The sequence below is a fragment of the Rhinoderma darwinii genome, chromosome 7, assembly GCF_050947455.1.
Source record: "Rhinoderma darwinii isolate aRhiDar2 chromosome 7, aRhiDar2.hap1, whole genome shotgun sequence".
Classification (NCBI taxonomy): Eukaryota; Metazoa; Chordata; class Amphibia; order Anura; family Rhinodermatidae; genus Rhinoderma; species Rhinoderma darwinii.
The window spans coordinates 20,065,479-20,080,882 of record NC_134693.1 but is presented as its reverse complement, the minus strand read 5'-3'; the positions used below and the strand labels follow the sequence as shown (position 1 = coordinate 20,080,882).

General features: G+C 41.6%; 1 protein-coding gene across 1 annotated transcript in view; it reads right to left on the bottom strand.

Annotated features, from left to right (window-relative positions):
- Positions 1-14,801, bottom strand: part of DCST2 (DC-STAMP domain containing 2) — a 787,084-nt gene extending 772,283 nt beyond the window's left edge. Inside the window, exon 1 of the mRNA XM_075832916.1 lies at positions 14,676-14,801. The gene's annotated coding sequence lies outside the window, so the exon portion shown is untranslated. The remainder of the gene's footprint in view (positions 1-14,675) is intronic.
- Between the last annotated feature and the right edge of the window lie 603 nt (positions 14,802-15,404).

Here is a 15,404-nt window from a genome sequence, read left to right as displayed (position 1 = left end):
CGGGCTAACCCTACATATATATGGGGATGGTAGGAATCAGATATATGTAGACTTAGTGTAATGTCGGGGTAGGGAGACAGACAGGTGAGCCCTAATCTACCCGCCACTCAGTCCCTGCCTACTTGTACAGCCCGTCCTAGGCGACGGCATACAATTGGGCAACGGTCCCTACGCTCAATATGTGCACGACAGACAAAAACAAGACAAGGGTACACAGAAGCAAAGGGAAGTGGGGCAGTTGCCCACAGCAACACAGTGAGCAACAGAGTAGTGGACGGGCCGAGTCAAACCAGGAGAGTATGTGGTAGCAAATGCAGAGCAGGAGAATAGTCAGTCAAGCCAGGGTCAATATGAAGCAGAGGTAAATGGTAATAGCAGAAACAGCAGAGGCAGGAAACAAGAGAATCACAGGCAAAGGACAAGCAGCAAATGAAGGTATAAGTAGACCAAGGGCGGGAGCTAGAACCATCTGGCCAGGCTGTGATAGGTTCTCCCACTCCTCAGCCTACCAGCCTGAGTGGTAGCAGATCGAGTCACTCTAGCAGACCTAGCAACAGATGCAGACTGATTAACCACGGGCGTCGACACAGAAGCAGTGTCTGGCAAATCCTTTACACTTAGTCCCAGTTTTGGGTGTATGTGCAGAGTAGGTCCCCACCTTACAGAGGTCACATTGTCGTGGCAGGTGGCCCCACACATTTTGGCCAAAATGTACGCCAAGAACCTCCCTATTGTAAGTAGATTTAGCAGTAATGCATATTTATTTATATTTAGCAGTTTAGGTGACATTGGTGTTCGCAGTGTGCGGTCGCCATTTTCTTGTGTGCTCTATCTACAGTATCTATCTATGGTTCCAAAGTTTCCAATATATCCAACTTGGAAACTTTGGAACCAAGGATTGGGTTCCTAAGGCGTGCACCCATCTGTTATTCAAGCTGGTGCTGCTGGGCGGTGGACTCTCTATCTGTCTATCTATCTATCTATCTATCTATCTATCTATCTATCTATCTATCTCTCTCTCTCTCTCTCTCTCTCTATCTATCTATCTATCTATCTATCTATCTATCTATCTATCTATCTATCTATCTATCTCTCTCATATCTATCCATCTATCTATCTATATCTGTCTTGTTTTCTTTCTTTCTTTCTTTCTTTCTTTCTTTCTTTCTTTCTTTCTTTCTTTCTTTCTTTCTTTCTTTCTTTCTTTCTTTCTTTCTTTCTTTCTTTCTTTCTTTCTTTCTTTCTTTCTTTCTTTCTTTCCCCTAAACCTTGCTTAGGCTCTGTTCATATCTATCCATCCATCTGTCTATCTATTTGTCTATCATCTCATTTTATCTATCATCTATCAGCTATATATACAAAAAGTGGTCAAAAATTAAGTTGTTCTGGTACTTTTCTAAAATTTGTAGATCTTTCACAGGTTCCACATTTATTAATAATTACTTTTGTTGTTTTACGCTGGCAAACAGACTCCCAGATGAGAAAAATTATTTTATCTGTAGATATGATAAAAGAATCGCGTGTATCTTGAAGAATATGTGCTCTTAGAGAAGTGGGGAAGAGCATTAGTGTTTTGTTCGAATTTATTAGCTAAATCCTCCCACACTTTCCATAATTCTAGACTTTGTGGCGTTCCCACTGTGCCACTTTTATAAATTATTGAATATCTCTTCTCCAGACAATCACACCCCACCCACATAATGAAAATCTTTTGATTTCTGGAACATTTTATGAGGTATAAATATGCTAAAGACCAGCAGTACACCTTCAAAGTCTTGGTTCTCATACCTTCCCTTCACGATACATAAAAAAGGAATCGGGAAGAAACCTAATCATTCATAAAAGTAGATATCCTACAGTTCTATGGTCTGTATAACAAGGAGATTATCTGTCATGACGATAGCTTTACTGTTTCTTTCATGAATAAAGTCAAAAAGGTATCAAAGCCTGAATCTCATTCAAGTACATGTAAATCTGTCAAGAAAATGTGTGAGATCAGAGTGACGATTCATTGTAACTGACACTTAGCTACATTTTTTTTTAATGCGGCTCATGGGTTTCGGCGCTATAAGAAAAATATATATTTGGATATTTTTTTTGCCATTTTATACAGCACATAAGCATAACCCTCAATATTGAAAAAAAAAATTGAAACGGGCCTGTATAATCTCTAGGGTAAGTGATCCAAATTTGTGTTAATCAGGTTTTAATAAATACATTTTTGAGTCATGGATATCACATGGAGTCACAATAGGCTGACATTTCCTGATTTTTGCTGCTTTCTTGCCAGCTTTGCTGTGTAGACTGGGACAGAGTTAGCAGTGGGGAGTGGATTTAATGAGCGCTCTATTGTACTACTGGAGGCCTAGATAAGGTAGGATTGTAACACTATATAGTCAGATAAGGCTCTGTATGTAGTTCCCTTTCACTCCGTGGTCTCTAGGGGAGGGGCTATCTTCCATCACTTCCTGGAGACTGTATTAACCTATGATATTTCTTTGTCAATGAACTTCCATTCACTGCAGCTGCCATAAAGCACAAATACCCTGCTGTACTGCCTATACAGATAAGGGTATGTTCACACAACTTATTTTCAGCCATTTTTCCGGCCGTAAACAGCCGAAAAACGGCTGAAAAATCGGAAGCAGAACGCCTCCAAAGATCTGCCCATTGATTTCAATGGGAAAAACGGCGTTCTGTTCGGACAGAGCGTTTTTTTTACATGGCGGTTTTTAAAAAACGGCACGTAAAAATACGTCCGCAAAAAAGAAGTGCATGTCACTTCTTGAGCCGTTTTTGGAGCTATTTTTCATTGACTCTATAGATAAAAAACAGCTCCAAAAACGTACGTAAAAAAACGTGAGTTGCTAAAAAAGCGGCTGAAAATCAGGAGCTGTTTTCCCTTGAGGTTTTTGGTTAAGCATGTGACTATAGCCTAATACAAGAAGAAAGAGTGTGTTTTCAATAGGGCTGCCCACCGTGAAAAAAAAATTGCTACAACATCTAAAAAAATATTTAAAACATCTAAAAAAAAGTATTTCTCTTCTACGAATTAAGTCTAATTAATAAAATGAAAACGAAATAAACAAGATCTTCCCTTTAAATAGGTTTTCCAACATTTTGAAAAACCCCAGTATAAGATAAATATTGCTAAAAATAGCAAATTGTCACATATTCACCCATCCATTCCCCCGCAGCATCAATGCTATCCTTACTGACATCATTGTGGCTAGTTATTACCGTATTTATTGGACTATAAGGCTATGTTCACACGGGGTCTTTTGCCGAGTTTTTTGACGCGGAAACCGCGTCGCAAAACTCGGCAGAAACGGCCCGAGAACGCCTCCCATTGATTTCAATGGGAGGCGTCGGCGTCTTTTTCCCGCGAGCAGTAAAACTGCCTCGCGGGAAAAAGAAGCGACATGCCCTATCTTCGGGCGCTTCCGCCTCCGACCTCCCATTGACTTCAATGGGAGGCAGGAGAAAGCGTATATCTCGCTGTTTTATGCCCGCGGCGCTCAATGGCCGCGGGCGAAAAACGGCGCGATAATTGCTGTTCACACGGAGTATTTTGGGGGAGGAATATCTGCCTCAAAATTCCGTTTGGAACTTTGAGGCAGATATTCCTCCCCCAAAATACTCCGTGTGAACATAGCCTAAGGCTGGGTTCACACAGAGTTTTTTGCAGGCAGAAAATCTGCCTCAAAACTCCATTTGGAATTTTGAGGTAGATTTTGCTCTGCCTGCACGCCGACTTTCGTGGTGTTTTTCACCCACGGCCATTGAGCGCCGTGGGCAAAAAACGCCATGAAATATGCTTTCTCTGGCTCCCATTGATATCAATGGGAGGTCAGAGACGTGAACGCCTGAATATAGGACATGTCCCTTCTTTTTCCCGCGAGTCGTTTTTTCCGCTCGCGGGAAAAAAAACGCCTCCGCCTCCCATTGAAGTCAATGGAAGGCATTTTCGGCCATTTTTTGGCGCGTTCTCCGACACGGTTTCCGCTTCCAAAAACTTGTCAAGAAACTCTGTGTGAACTGACCCTAAGACGTATTGGACCATAAGACTCACCCATAATTTAAAGCATGAAAGAGGAGAAAAAGTTACATCTTTGTACTGTACATGTCCTATGAGTAATATTAAGGCGATACATTACCGCAGTGCCCGACCACAATGTCAGCCCCAGTGCCCCAATATAATGCCAGCTACAGTACCCCAATATAATGCCAGCCACAGTGCCCGACCACAATGCCAGCCACAGTGCCCCAATATAGTGCCAGCCACAGTGCCCCACTTTAATGCCAGCCACAGTGCACCAATTCCTGGAACAGTGCCCTGATACCAAGACAGCCATAATTCCCCAATACAATGCCAGCCTCAGTGCCCCAATATAATGCCAGCCACAACGCCCCAATACGAGGCACAGTGCCCCAATACAAAGACAGCCACAGTGTCCCAATATCTGGACTGGGATATACAATCAGCTTTGTAAGTGCTACCATTTTTTTACCGTAGGTATTAATTATCTCTGTGTTTGTAGATTGTCCTTTATTGGGATTTGTTACCATCCATTTGGTATATATAATGCATATCTGTTTGCACAAATGTTAAGGTCCTTTTACATGGGCCAATGATCGGGCAAACTAGCGTTCATATAAATGTTCGTTCCCGCCTTTTGATGTGCTACAGCTGCTCTTATTAAAGAAATCACGGGAGTAGCTATTCAGTTACAACCTAAATTGTTTCTCTGCTTTTTAGGTTTATCAGACTTACCTTTAATTTTCCGAACGGTAACGGGAGACATCATACTCGCTGCAAGGTCTATGATTGGACCACTAAAGAACTTTGTCATATTGTACAATTTGCCTATAGTATGGAAGGAATACTAGCCATAAGTTCTCACTCCGATCCCGATTGGACTTAAGATTGTCTGTTTGGAACTCCTATTATTCAAGCAAATATCCTTAGTCTTATTTCTATTTTTTCCCTTTCTCCAGCTGACAGATGACACTTCCAGTTAAATCTCCCCTGGTCCAAGGAATTTGGCGCCTACCTCCATTTGACATAGCAACTTGGGTATACTGTATTGCAATCTTTGATAGTAAATGTACACTCATACATGAGCAATGTTATTGTTATTTCACATTTTTACCTTCTTTATTATAAATTTAATTTTATTCCCTGCATTTTATTGCATAATGCTTAATTGTCTACTTTTTATATTCCATTTCCTGCGTGAACTCCGGAAGCTTCTTAAATATGTTCAACATAATGCTTGGTTTTATATCTATGTTGCGAAAACCTTAAATCTAAAAAAAAAAAAATACACGCTCGTTGCCGATCATTGTTTTATGTAAACAGAGCAACGATCAGCCGATGATCGGGGAAATGCTCGTTCATCGGCTGATCGCATCTTTTATGCAGCTAAAAAAATGATCGCTTGTCGACAGCACATCTCCCTGTGTAACCAGTGAGATGTGGTGCCGACATAATGCAAATGCATGGGGATGAGCGATCGTAGTAACCATCGTTGGTCCCCAAACCAAAGGATCATTGCTCCGTTTAAAGGGAGCAACGAGTGCCGATCGACAAGCTGTATTGTCGATCGGCGATCATTTGAAAAGTGGTAAACATGGCCGATATCTGCCCGTGTAAAAACACCTTTACTAGCTAGTAAATATATTTTGAATACCCTGGTGATATGTAGAGTCCTGGAACGTAATACATTACAAGTGATAAGTCACATTTTCTTTCAGTTTACAGTATTATTATAGGCTGATAACTAAAAAAAACTTTTCTCCAGGATATACCGAAGAATAAATCTTAATAATAAGTCACTTTATTTAATCACTAAGTAGCAAAAGTCTCTTTAAACAATATTTATCCCGTCATCAGGAGAAGATTACAGCAGTGAACTAATATTGTACCCGTAAACTCAACCATGTGTTTGTCTGGAAAATTATCCAAAAATATGAAAGTCATTAGTGGCGTGTTCCACCTATTCCCAAGTCAATCAATGAATTGTTCCAGGCGTCTGCTCCTCTAATGATACCTTCCTGTCCAGGAATAGTGCCGCAATATATCTCCATGTCATTTATAGTAGTTTAGGATTGATGATTAGAAGAATTATAGTGCTAGTCTGTCTTGTCTAAACATAGTTTGGTTTTTATGTTTTTTTTTTGTCCAGTCATTTTTGTTTTCAAACAAATATTGAGCACAAACTTCTGATACAAGGGACTCAGACATATTCCATAAAACTCAGTCATGAGAAATAAAGTTATATTGGCCCCAAATGAGGAGGTCTAAAAGTAGATCAGTCATCAAGGTCCAATTCCGGAACACATGTATAAATTGTTTTTGTCAGTATTCAGGTCACACACAGTAAAGATAGTAGAACAGAAGGGAGAAGGAAGACAGTAAGACATGACTGCAAAAAACAACTAGGGTTTGTTTGTAGTTTGTAACCATGGAGACATATAGGTTTGCATAAGTGCTGTAGACACAAAACGGTAGGATGTTTTTTAATCAAGATTATTTACAACATTGCTTTATTTTTATTTCTTTTTTTTTAGCCGCATTGGAGCAATAAAAATTGGTTGCAAAATAGTACAATTGTGTTGCAAATTAAAAAAAAATTTCTAATAACGTTGTGAAATGGAATTTTTATATGATAGGGAAAGACATATAAATCATAGATGGAATGAATAAAGGCGTGCACCCTACCAGTGTGAAAATGAATATGCTAGGTCATGTTTTTACATGTGTTATTCCCTGTCTGTTACTTTATTCCTCTGTACCATATAAAGCCCAGGTTAAGAGTATTACTATGAACATTGGAAACCTTCCTCTTCTGTACGCAGGTGGTTCTTCCTATAAGGCAATAAAAAAAACCAGACTTGTTCCAGGCTCGGAGCAACAGACGTGACAGTCACCCACAGCCCTTTCCAAAAATGTAATTATTTTTCTCTCTATCTGCAAAGCACTGATTTAAGTCCTCAAGGTTTTTTTTTGTATCAGCCTTTGCTTTCAGAGACCCGACTTACACTAGACACCAGACTGTCCTACAAACGTATTGCCCCTTTAAAAACACAAAGAATTATTATAGACCTATAATAACCATCTTATAGGAGAATCATAGGCATCAGAATTAGAAGTCAGCAGACATGGGGTGACCCAAAAATACTCATTATGACCTCAAGCCTCTCCAATCATCACCATGCTCATAGCATCACAACCTTTATTATAAGATGTTCTTACTAATCCACAACCGCCCTACATTTTAAGATGAAGATTCCAGGCTAAAGAGGGGCACTACTTCATTGCATGAATTCACCCAAAAAGAGCAAGTGATTTAGTACAATGTGCAAATATTGTCCCATATTATGTATCCCACCACACCAGTAACCATTGCATCCATGGTCAGGTTACCAAAGGTGTCGGTTTCAGCCTGTTCTGTGTCTGTATTCTTAGCATTCAGAGTCCCAGCTGGGCCTTTCTACATCTGGGGCAAATATTTAATGGGTTTGTCCAGGTTTAGAAAAACATATATGTTTTTTTTTCCCAAAACAGCACTACATCTTTCAACAGATTTTGCGTAGAATTGCAGCTCAGCCCCATTCACTTCAATAGAGCTGAGTTGCAAAACCGGACACAACCCATAAACAGGTGAGGTGCTGTTTTTAGAAGAGACCAGCCATGTTTTTCTAAACCTGGAAAACCCTTTAATTTACTGCTCTATCCTTGGATTTAAACCTGGCCAAAGCAAAGTGACTGGGCACATGCTTGACAACCCCATCCCGTAGCTCAGTGATCCCCAAACTTTCGTGGGTTGCGAGTCACTTTCACATATGGCAGATGGCGCTGAGCCGCACTGAAGAGTAAAAGTGAAGAATCCTATTTCATAAATGGCCTATTGACATGGATTTTACCCTAGTGATAACTACCAGTTACATGGTTTTTACCCTAGTACCACATTATTTTAATGCTATGACATCCCTGGTGCCACAAGGGCACACTAGCTTCTAGAACTGCCAACCGGTAGGGAGCCAAATCCAGGGGGATCAAGAGCCACATGTGACTCCCGAGCCACTGGTTGGGGAACACTGCCCTCGCTCATTCTCTCTTCATTACTGCTCCAAGTTTATAGGGCTAAACGTATCACACAGAACTGTTTTAAATTAACGTAAATAAGTGGCAACCACTTTTCTAACATAGAAGTGTGCTGAGAGCAGTTGTCACTTCCCTTCCCCCGCTTCGCTCATAAGTACTTTACTCAGCAATGAGCAGAGAAGAAAACTCACGGAGTAAAGAAAATAATCCATGGTCTGACCAGTAGCAAGATGGAGGGTAAGGAAAATAAAATCAGAGTTCAAAATAGTAGAAAGGTATTTAGGAAAACCCATTTTTTTATTTTTAAGATTTGACCATTTGTTCTTTATAGTATTATTGATATTAAAGGCTATGTACACCTTTGAAATATTAAAATAAAAAGTAATTAGAAAGTTGGACAAAACACACTGATAGACATTTTTATCAAAAAAATAAAAAAAATAAATGATTTAAAGCAGCATATAGCCTTTAATAACAATTGTGACCGTAAATGTTCATGTAATAGAAATCACGTTTTTGGACGTTTGCCTTTCTCTATTGCAAGCAAACTTCTGTATTTTAATTTTTTTATTTTGTATGAAATGTAGAAAATTACATACTAATGGGAATGCTGAAAAGAAGAATCAAATAAACATAAGAATGTGCCTGGACAGTGATAACTTTAAGAAAATGCAGAGTGTAATCTAGTCACTTGTGAAAATGTTAAATTATGTGTGAATTGTTCCAATGGATCATTTGGGATCAATTTTCACATCTGAAAATATAATATACTGCACATGTACACGGTTTATTCTGTGGACCTTTCTCAACAATAGCTGTGACTGTTATGGCTTAAAAAAAAATAAGAGGCACAAAATTACTTTTCTCCTGGGCAAAAAATGGTAACTCAAGAAAGTAGTTAACTATAAAGCCAGCTAAACAGCTGATGTCAGCAATTCAGTTTAACGATTGTCAAGTGCCTATACAGTAATTACCCAAGCTTTGGAACCAGGGGTTAAACTTAAATATTATGGTCCCAAATTCAAAATCTATACCAGGACCCCCCCCCCCCCACCACAACCACCCCTGGTATAGTCAATCAGGGAACCCCAACGTGAGGGATCTCCTCTTTGTCTGCAGCAGTGATGTAGGTAGTACGCATCCCACATGTACCCTATGTGCGGCCCCAGGGGAAGACAAATTCATAAGATGCAGCTGCCTTCTTCAGGATTATGATCAGGCATGAGCGCTCCTGTATGCTGAGTACTCTGCGCACACATAAACAAAAAAAAGCCAAAAGTTGTGTCGTGATGTTTTTGGATATGTGTCTATGTATGATGTTTATGTTTCTATATTTCATGTTTTTGTATATGTATTGATGGAAAGTCTCTTCATGTCTGTGGTCTGCCTTCCTTCCATATGAATTTTACCAAAAACAAGAACAGATCTGTAAAAAATAATTTACAAAGTTTTGGTTCTTTTCAAACCTGTTTTCAGCTAAATAAAATATATGAAGAAAATGCTGACTACAAATACAGCTGTGTAAAAAACGGTGTGCCTGTGCCGACCCATTAACCCATCCCTGGCTGAATGTGACAAGTGTCCCTTTGATAAAGTCAAGGGCTGCTTTGGTGGTCCTGTCAATATGTCGGGTTGACCACCACTGATCTACAGGCGCTTTAGCAATCAGCATTGCAAAGAGAACTGAGAGCGAATTTGTAGACAAAAAAGTATAGAAAACATTTTTGACCTTAGTACATCTCTTCGTCAGGCTTATTGTCAGTTAAAAGCAATATAATGGCACATTTTGCATTAGATATTAGTCCACTATAGTGTTTGTATTATGTAGTCACATGGTGGACTAGTGTATGATCTAAAGTAGGGGTCTCAGTCTGTCATCTGCGGCCCGCGGGGCACTGTAGCTCCCGAGAGAGAGAGAGAGAGAGAGGAGAGAGCAGGCCGAAGGCGGAATGCGCCGGCGCTCCTTCACGACGAGCGCAGTCCATTGGTGGTAGGTGTGCAATGGCCACACAGCCCCCTGAATATAGTGCAACCCCCCTGTAGATATTGCCCCATACCCTCCTGTAGATAGCACTAAATTCCCTCAGGGGCCATACTTCCCAACCATTCCATATTCTGGGCGGTGTCCCGCTGTCCCAAGCTACTGGGGTATGTCCCACTGTCAACTGTGTCTGCGTCCTCAGGATGCAAACACTGTTGAACCCAATGCTGAAGCAAGGAACTGTCAGCTCCCTGCTTCAGCATTAGTTCAGAGCGGAGGAGCAGAGGGAGCTCCTCCGCTCGCTGAGGACTCCTCGGGCACAGCGTTAATTTAAGCACTGTGCCCGGGGAAGCCCTTGTCGTCACTGTGCATATATGGACAGTGACTTCAGTGGGTACTCCTGGAGCGAAATCCCCGTTGCCGACGCTCTGGAAGTGGATTCCGCTCCAGGAGTAACCCCTGACGCCACTATCCATATATGGTCAGTGACTTCAGGGTTTCCCTCTAGGAGCGGAATCCCCGGCCTATGCTCAGGCTGGGGATTCCACTCCTAGAGGGAGTCCCAATGGCGCTACTTACGGGGAGGGTTGTTGGGGGTAGCGCTATCTACAGGGTGGGTGGCGCTATCTTCAGAGGGCAATGTGGCATTATCTACAGGGGGCAGTGTGGCAGTATCTACAGAGGGCAATGTAGCATTATCTACAGAGGGCAATGTAGCATTATCTACACAGGGCACTGTGGCAATATCTACAGAGGACACTGTGGCAATATCTACAGAGGGCATTGTGGCACTATCTAAGAAGTGGCTGCCCAATCTTGACATTCTTTTGTCTGCCAAACGCTGCCAACTGAGCCGCCAGACTGCATTTAGCGACACTTAAACTGGTAAACTGGATTGTTAATTAAAAGCACTTGGAGTAAACTCGCAAATTTCCGGTAAATTTAAACCTAGCGGTATTATTATAGTAATCTTGTATTGTTATAGTAACATAGTATTATTGTTATAGTAGTTCAAATAACTAATTAATTAACAATAAATTTGTATTGTATCAAATTTGAAAGTATGTAATGCGGCCCGTCAACTTCAAATTTTTTCTATGTGCGGCCCATTTACCCGGCCGAGTTTGAGACCCCTGATCCAAAGCGCGCTATAAAAATGTACAAAAAGCCTGAAGAAGGGCCCAAGTGAAGTAAAATGCTTCTGAACCTGGTTGAGCTATATTTCGATTTTTAGCCATGGAGTAGGGTGGGTAATACTAACCCATGCAGAGGATCTTACTATGGGCCCACGCTCTGAGAAAATAATGGGGCTGAACTAGTCCATTTCAGTTTCCAGTTATTTGACAAGTATATTTAGCCAACGATGTAAAGATTATCGTTAACTTGCTAAACAATTTTACGATCGCTAACAATAATACTTTTATCCATGACACTGGAAAAGATCCGTTCTGACCAATAATAATCTACTGTATTGGTCGAAAAAAAAAAAATTAAAAATTTCTTTTGGTCATTTATAGTAGGGTTTATTTAGATATCGTGCAAGAAAAATACATGTGGGGTATTGCAAATGTAAAATATTTCCCATGATATTAACGCTTTCCATGGGAAAAATGTAATTGCATAGTGGGAAATATCTGTTTGTGTGTCCCTCTTCTCCAAAAAATCGGAACGTTCATGGTATTATGGCCATATCTTTACATCTATGGACACCCATACCCATGTGTACTATGTAATGTGTATGCTAACAAAAGAGTTCACAATCTGCTTTAAAGTGGATTTGCTTCTTGGAGGTGGAAGTTGGGCCCTAAAAAAAATTTCCTCTGGTGGATTGATGGTACCTCAATTACCTCAATGCCATGGTGTAGTAATAAAATGACTCCCCCACTTTGCTATTGGTACATACAGTATTTAACCTGATATTACTAATGCTGCATTTCCAGAATGTATATACACAGAAGAACGTTACTTTCGCAATCCCAATTCCAAAATTTTGGAAGTGCTAGGTGTTACAAAAACATAGATTTAGCTTAGTCCTATGCCAAATTGACTAGAGGTGTGCAGGGCTTATTGAAGTTATTCGACCTCCTTCTTTAGATGCGTGTGTAACGTACATTAAATGGCAGACAAAAGTTAATTTTCCAAAAGTGACGACTTCTCCATTTATAGAAACGTGACTACAGGCTAATGAAACACGTACAGTATAACCTGACATGGAAATAATAAATACGACGTCTTAAGATAATTGCCGTGTCCATATGTTACAGGTTACTGTACATTAACGTAGGGTTAAAACACCTGGACCGTCCCACAAAAATAATTGAAACCAGAGAGGTGGAAGGGAAATGTGCATTTATATTTTTCTCACAAAAATTTCCACCCAAGCCAACAACATTCCCGGAGAGATGAAGTATCAAATGGTACAAAAAAGCATTTCATATCAATAGATTGAAAATATTTCAGCGTCAGGATCCATTTTTTAACTTGTGGTTGTTCAAAAAATACATTTTTAATACCAGAATAACATTTATACAGCAAACGTTCATGAATTAATTTTTTTTTTTTTTATTATTTTAAACTGTTAAATGGATCATTCCTGTTCAAACATGAAGAAATAAGTTTTGTTGGCAGGCGTCTATTCAGACTATTTATTGGGCCAGGGGAATGAAAAACGTCACTGTAGGTTTTTGCTATACGGCACTGTATAGGGGAAAATTCCTCATCTGATGGATTATGCCACAAAATCAGATGCATAGGGCCAATAGGTCATCTTTGTGGCAATTTAGACTCCACCCATCACTTAGGCCACACCTTTCTGGGGTTGTCCAGTTTAGAAAACCCAGTTCCATATCCCCTATTAGAGAAACCTGAGTTAATAGAGGTTAGTCCCCTGTTCACAATCCTAAACTCTTAGCATGGAGCACAGTTACAAAGAGCGTGTCTCTCTGACTGGAGCACCAGACCTACACATAGAGGCCAGAGATTTGGATGAGCATGGTGTAATGCTTAATTTCCCCTTTGGTGGTGCTGCAGGGAAATTGATCACTTACTGCCAGATTTTCCCATAGATTACAGATGATCGCTGGGGGTCCCAGCAGGGGGTCACTTTGTGATTTGCTTATTATCAAGGGACCTTTTTAAAAAGTAAAGCTTGTCCAAAGTGAACATCCCCTTTAAGTCAATGTATTCAATGTTTGTCTGCTCTTACATAAAATAAAACACAACCCTGCTGTGGGCTTCCACCAACATCTAGTGCCCCCTGCAGCCCTCCCCTTGTCCCTTCCTGGGTGTTTTTCTCTTATTCCCCCAGCACTGTCAGTGCCTAATTAACATTTATATATACAACTATATACAACCCTGCCTAAGGAGGACTAGAAGGGTGTAACACAATTTTGCGAATGAGCCCTAATTCTGATGAAGTCTGACTTCATAGGAATTTGACAGGATACATTACATATTTGCCAGATTTAAGTTGGTGCATTTATTCAAGTCTAATGGTAAGGACTCTGTTGTGTACAGATTTATAGATGAATAGGGAGGGTGGTATAGAATTATGCGGTGGTTGGAAGGTAGAGATCTTAGGGGTGCACGCAGGGGCGTAACTAGGAAAGACTGGGCCCCATAGCAAACTTTTGACTGGGCCCCCCCCCCCCTCTGCTGGGTATCACACAACCCCCCCCTTGTAGATAGTGCCTCCCTATAGATTCCACCACACAGCGCCCCCCTATAGATAGCACCATACACAGCCCCCTGTAGATAACGCCATACAGCCCCCTCTGTAGATAACGCCATACAGCCCCCTCTGTAGATAACGCCATACAGCCCCCTCTGTAGATTACGCCATACAGACCCCCCCCCAAAAAAAAAAACGGCCTATAGTTTGTCCTACAAAAGACATGCATCCCCTATCCACAGGACATCCACAGGATAGGGGATACATGTGTGATCGCTGGCAGCGATAAGGAGAACGGGGGACCGAAAGTCCCCCGAAGTTCTCCATGACTAACCTCGGACTTCCGGCGTCTGCGCAGTTCAATAAAAATGAAAGGAGTGCTGGTCACGCATGCGCACAAGCACGACCGGTGCGCAAGTAATTTCCATGGAGCTGCAGACAGACTACGGAAGTCCGAGGTTTGTCATGGAGAACTTAGGGGGGACTTTCGGTCCCCCGTTCTCCTCATCGCTGGGCGTCCCAGCGATCCCACATGTATCCCCTATCCTGTGGTTAGGGGATGCATGTCTTTTGTAGGAACAACCCCTTCAGTGGCGTCGCGCTGTAGCAGCCATAGCGGCTGCTAGCGGAGCCTGCGGCCATGGGAGGGGCCGTGCCGGCGGGTGGCACGGGCCCCCTCATGCTGCAGGCCCCGTAGAAGTCGCTACGGCTGCTATAGCGGTAGTTACGCCACTGCGCATAGGTTTGTACGGCGTAAAACTACAGCTCCCAGCATGGCCGAAACAATGATAAGGATATGCTGGGAGATGCGGTTTCACAAAAAAAAAATCATACCACCATCATCTCGCTGCAGATCATACAGTGACTACAATACTGATTAGAGGCAGAATAAACATTTACATTAAGTGACTCACCGGTGACGTCTCAGATTCTAGTTCTTTTCTTCTCCCTCCGGTTCAGACACCTATGATGGATTTCTCCCGGGCATGACCCATTTCTGTAGTTTTCTGTTTAGATGTCTTCAGCTTCTCACTTTTAAAACATTTCTGCACCTGTAAACAAAGTTAAAATTCTCAACACATCTAAATATAACTGTCACACACACACACACACACACACACACACACCGTGCCCCCTGTAGTGACCTACATAGAAGCCCCTGTAGATAGTACCCACATATGGACTCCAGAGCTGCAAGGCAATAGTGCTAACCACTGAGCCACCGTGCTGCCCTACATATAGCTTCCCCTATAGTTAGTGCTCAACGTATAGCCCACCTCTGTAGATATTGTCCCACATATAGCCCACCCCTGTAGACTGTGCACTACATATAGCCACCCTGTTGCTAGTGCCCCACAGGTAACCCACCCCTGTATATAGTGTCCCACACATAGCCCACCCCTATAGAAAGTACCCTAAAAAATAGCTCCCCTATAGATAGTGCTCTACATATAGCCCACCCCTGTATAGTGTCTCACATATACTGCCCCACATATAGACCCCCCTGTAGATAGTGGCCCACATCCCCACATACAGACCTCCCCTGTAGCTAGTGCCCCACATATAGACCCCCCCCTGTATATAGTGGCCCACATATAGACCCCCCTGTATATAGTGGCCCACACCCCCACATATAGACCCCC